This window comes from Aphis gossypii, chromosome X (assembly GCF_020184175.1).
Source record: "Aphis gossypii isolate Hap1 chromosome X, ASM2018417v2, whole genome shotgun sequence".
In the NCBI taxonomy this organism is placed as follows: domain Eukaryota; kingdom Metazoa; phylum Arthropoda; class Insecta; order Hemiptera; family Aphididae; genus Aphis; species Aphis gossypii.
The window spans coordinates 7,559,333-7,565,332 of NC_065533.1; the positions used below are offsets into that span (position 1 = coordinate 7,559,333).

At 25.8% G+C, this 6,000-nt stretch overlaps 1 long non-coding RNA gene across 3 annotated transcripts; it reads left to right on the plus strand.

Moving 5' to 3' along the window:
* Positions 1–982: 982 nt before the first annotated feature.
* On the plus strand, positions 983–3,845 carry LOC126551978 (uncharacterized). Of its 3 annotated transcripts, none has more exons than XR_007605843.1 (3): positions 983–1,140; positions 1,337–1,724; positions 3,485–3,845. It is a non-coding gene; the product is annotated as an uncharacterized LOC126551978 (long non-coding RNA). The 3 variants fall into 3 exon arrangements; XR_007605844.1 differs by lacking the exon at positions 3,485–3,845 and adding an exon at positions 2,247–3,104; XR_007605842.1 differs by lacking the exon at positions 3,485–3,845 and having other exon boundaries at positions 1,337–1,913.
* The last annotated feature ends 2,155 nt before the right edge of the window (positions 3,846–6,000 follow it).

Sequence of the window (6,000 nt, forward strand, 5' to 3'; positions counted from 1 at the left end):
GTGATGTGAGTGAAACGGTGCTTTTAAAATCGAATTTTGATCATAACCACGAAGCAAGTTCAAATATTAATAGACAAATTGTTGCTAATTCATTAAAAAGAAAAGCAACAGACCAAGTTACAACACGACCACTAAAACTAATTCGGAATGAAGTGCAATCAAGTGCGTTAGATTTAACATTAAACGATGTGCATATTCTATACGACGAAGCGTTTATCGTACTCGTAGAAAAACGCTACCACCTTTACCGAAAAATGTAACCAAAGTGCATACAGCTTTAAATAATTTGGATACAAATACATACAAGGGTAAGAATTTATTGCTTATAAACGACAATATGTTGAATATAATATGTTTTTCCACCAAATCAAACTTAGAATTTTTATGTAGTTGTGACAAAATATTTGTCGATGGAACATTTGAATTTTGTTCTAAATATTTTTACCAACTTTTTACAATGCATGGTTCAAAAAATACCATCTAATATAGTAGTATAAAAACATGATAAATAATAGCAGTGTGGAGAATAAAAATAAGATATAAAATAAATGAACAAATAAAAACATTTCTAACTTCCCATAATATGGCAAACATTTTGTAAGTTAATTTAAATGGTATAACACTTTTAATTTATTGTACTTAGTTGAGTAATGTTGACCCCACAAAGCTATGTTTACCCAGAAAAATTCTTATTATTTTATTTTGTTGTAACTGAAATGGTTTGATTACATTTTCAAGTGTGCTACCCCAGATCCTAATGTCTTATTGGAACACTGCCTGATAAAAAGACACAATTCTCATGCGGTATTGTGGTAAAATGAAATGCAGTTTATAAAAATTATGAACTGATATGCGCGGGCGATTTATTAAATAATTTATACGTAGATTTCACCTCAAATGATTATTGAAAGTAACACCCATCATGGTTGAAATATATTGTATATTTCACCATGGTAACACCTAAATATATAATAGGTATACTTTGTATTCTTAGAATTGTATGACTAATATTTAAGTTATTACATATATTTTCATCGTTTTCAAAAAAGAGAATTGTTAATTTGTTTAAAGGAATATTTGCGCTATTAATAATGAAAGTCAAATAAAAAGTCTTAAATATTCAGTGACAATTGCATGTATGTAAGTAAATGTTTAACTTTATTTAGTTCATATGTTATTTTAGCATGAACAGATTTCCATGTTTTGCCTGAAGATAGCCGACACATTGTATCATCTGGGTATGTTCCCTGTGAACTTGCCTAACCAAATTATAGACTTTTGTTTATTATTTCATAATTAGGTAAAATGTATAATACTACATATGCATTTTTTGTAGCTCCAGTCGGACGCTAGCCACACTTTGACCACGTCCTGCGCATTGACGCACAGCAAGTTCAAGTCAACGTCGACGTGCGCGCGATACTCCCGGGCCATCGTGGCCTTCCAGGACGCGTTGCCGTCCTTTTGCTCGATCATCATCAGCGTCCTCCTGGACGACTGTATCGTGTCCAACAAGTGCTTGTACTCCGCTTCCAGTATCTTTTCCTCGTCCTTGATCATGGGCTTCCCGCACACGGCAAACTTACACATGTAATGAACCACGTCCGAGGACCAGTTTGCTTTTTGAGCCATTTTTACCACAACCACTTTTCTTTCGTTTCCACACCTGCGGCAGTGAGCGCTTGTTCAACGTCCATTTTTCTCCTCAGCGCATTTTTGCGAATGTAAGGATTATAATATTATCTATTAAGTAGGTTATATTTATCCATTCAACAATAGAATACTTTGAATTACCTATAGGTAATTGGCAGTGATTGTTTACTAAAAATATTAACTTGTAATAAATAATAATTATGTTTACATTTATGATATTAATTGTTAAATCAATTAAATTGAGATTTCAAGTATAATTATTTCTACGAGTTTTTTATGTTATCATAAAATAAAATTAGAATAAAATATATATTTTTTACAATTAATTCAAATTTAAAAAATTAAAAAAAAATTAACCTAAGGGTCTAATAATATTAGAACGTACATACATAGTTTGAAAAATGGGCACTATATTCCACTTATATTTTTTTTACTGCCAAATAAATTACCAAGTACATATGAATATTTATTTCGAGTTTTAATTAGTAAATGTGCAACATTCAATATTGATTTAAATTCAAAAACAGTCGTTGCCAATTTCGAACAAGGTATACATTTTGCAGTAAAACAAGTCTGGCCTTCAATACTTTTAGTAGGGTGTCGATTTCATTTATCACAAGCTTGGTGGAGGAATATTCAAAGTTGTGGACTGCAAACAGAGTATAAAAATCCTAATTCTGAAGTAGGAAAATGGCTTCATTTAGTTTTTGGTTTATCACTTTTTTCACACGAAGAAGTGGAGGATGTGTTTGTAGAAGAACTAATGACGATTCAATCAATTAATTCAAATCTAACTAAATTTACTAATTATCTTGTTGAAAACTATATATCATCTAATTCTACATTTCCTCCAAAACTGTAGGCGTCCAATTCAATAAGCTGTGAATGTACAACTATAATGTATGTGAAGCTTTTCACGCTTCATTTTCTACAAACTTTTATTCTCCCCATCCAAATATTTTTGTCTTTTTAAAAGTTATTATTGAAACGCAGACTGGCACGTAGGTACATTGCAATAAATAGTATAGAACAGGATAAATATATTTCTAATAGAGCATATTTAAAAAAAAAATTAACAATTAATTCTTATATATCGATAAATACAAATCTGGCGAAATTAGTAGAAACGAATTTTTTAAAATTGTGTGTTATCATTATTGTAAAAACGTTTAAATGTGAATTATAATATTATTATGTACCTATTAATTTAATTTTGAATAATTGACAATCAAACTTGTGACCAGTTAGTGTACCCACCTATTAATTTATTTGTGTTATATTTATTTTTTTTTAAATCAGCATATTATTATTTTACCTCGTTGTGACCAAATTCATTATTTTAACGTAATTGCAAACTTGTGACCGATTATAGTGTACCTATTGATTTATTTGTATTATACTTTTTTTAAATCATAATGTTATTAATTATTATTATACCTCGTGGTGAAACATTTATAAAGCATGCAAAATACAAACGTCATGATTACCAGCTTAAACTATTATTATTATTATAGATTTATGATTTAACCACCTATTCTCTTATTATTATTAATGTTATTTTATTTTAGTTTTCATTAACTTAATTGTATAAAGCCTATACGTTTCACCGACTTGGAAGACTTTTACTTATAACTCGCAAAAAAATCGGTTATTAACTAACTAATAAGTTTTCCTTAGGTATTGTAAAATATATTGAGCGCAATTGGTACATCGACCCTAAAATGTTTAGAGTGCAATTGGTATATCGACCCTAAAATGTTTAGAGCGCAATTGGTATATGAAAAGGTAATTTTAAGCGCATTGGTAAACTCCCATTTTTTTTCTTTTTAAGGGTAAATGTGTTCTTCTAAAATGCCGAATGTCGAAGGGAAGAAAAAGAATCTAAAACCCGTATATAAAACAATATACTTATATACAATACTATATTATTATTCTGTGCATGATGGGTCATCGTATTTCATTGTGACCGTATAAACGATGGAGTTATTTTATTACTAATTAAATACGAAACATAATATGATACCCATAATCTATGTCTGCGCAACACTTGCTGGGTTACTTGGTTGAAACTACAAGAGTTAATAATGTTCGTGTGTATACAAAGTACGAGACTACGAGAGTTCAGGTTTTCATCAATTTGGATAAAAATAAATAAAAACATACCTGAATTATATTCGACTGCAAAAAATGACAAGTACCATCAAAACAAAAAAAAATTTATATATATTATAAATCAACAAAATAAAGGATTTTGTTAGTAGAATTAAAATTTCTAATATCACCTATAATTTAATTAATTAAAATATTGGGTTACTATCTTAACTATAACTACCTATGGTTAATTCTAAAGTTTAAAAATGATTATATAAATTAATCGATTTGTTTTAATTTACAAGAGCTACTTGGTTTAACGGAAAAAATACTATAAGTACATGATACTTGCATACTATATTTAAGTAGTGCATTAGACATTTAGACAAACTAAGTATACGATTAGATCGTATGAAAGCGGTGATATTATATGTACGACACTACTTTCACAAAAAAAAATGGGATTGGTTTATAATCAAATACACTACTATTCAAAACTGCATAAACTTACACTATATTAAACAATAACATATACTATATATTATAATATAATAATAATATAATATAATATAAAAAATATTATATTATATTATATGCTATGGAATACAGATTATTAAGTAACAACTGACAAAACAAATAATATGAAAAAGCGAATATAATAAATTTTATTATGTTTACACATAATTTAATGCTTAAAACAATGACTTTAGTTTCAAGTGAAGAAAATGAAAACTGAGTTTTTAATTTTAAAAATTCAAATGATAATGGTATATTTACATGCGGATTAACAATTTAAAAAAGGTTTTAAAAATTTTTAAATTTTCCTATGAACAATGAATTCAATAAATTATATATAATTAATCAACATTTAATGCTTAATGCAATGGTTTTATTATCAAATGATTGAAATGAAAACTGAGAATTTTATTAACAAAATTAAAATGGCAGTGTTATATAAACATACGTATTAAAAATTTAAATTTTACATTTTACATTTTTTTCAATTTCTTATAAAAATTTAATTCAACAAATTATATTATAATTACACAACATTTAATGCTTAATACATAGGCTTTAGTTTCAAGTGATGAAAATGAAAACTGAGTTTTTTATTTGCAAAATTAAAATGATAGTGGTATATTTACATACATATTAACAATTTAAAAAAAATTTTAATATTTTTAACTTACTTATAAACATTTAAAACAACAAGTTATATTATGATTACACAACATTTAATGCTTAATACAATGGCTTTAGTTTCAAGTGATGAAAATGAAAACTGAGTTTTTTATTTGCAAAATTAAAATGATAGTGGTATATTTACATACATATTAACAAATTAAAAAAGGTTTTAATTTTTAACTTACTTATAAACATTTTTATAACAAGTTATATTATGATTACACAACATTTAATGCTTAATACAATGGCTTTAGTTTCAAGTGAGAAAATGAAAACAGAGTTTTAAATTTTAAAAATTAAAATGATAATAGTATATTTACAAGCGGTTTAACAATTTAAAAAAGTTTTTAATATTTTTAACTTAATTATAAAAATTTAAAACAACAAATTATATTATATTTACACAAAATTTAATGCTTAAATCAATGGCTTTAGTTTCAAGTGATGAAAATGAAAACTGAGTTTTTTATTTGCAAAATTAAAATGATAGTGGTATATTTACATACGTCATATTAACAATTTAAAAAAAATTTTAATATTTTTAACTTACTTATAAACATTTTTAATAACAAGTTATATTATGATTACGCAACATTTAATGCTTTAAACAATGGTCTGAGTTTCAAGTGATAAAAATGAAAACTGAGTTTTTAATTTTAAAAATTCAAATGATAATGGTATATTTACATGCAGATTAACAATTTAAAAAAGGTTTTAAAAATTTTTAAATTTTCCTATGAACAATGAATTCAATAAATTATATTATAATTAATCAACATTTAATGCTTAATACAATGGCTTTAGTGTCAAGTGAAGTAAATGAAAACTGAGTATTTTATTAGCAAAATTAAAATGGCAGTGTTATATTAACATACGTATTAAAAATTTAAATTTAAATTTTACATTTTTTTCAATTTCTTATAAAAATTTAATTCAACAAATTATATTATATTTACACAAAATTTAATGCTTAAATCAATGGCTTTAGTTTCAAGTGATGAAAATGAAAACTGAATTTTTTATTTGCAAAATTAAAATGATAGTGGTATATTTACATACATATTAACAATT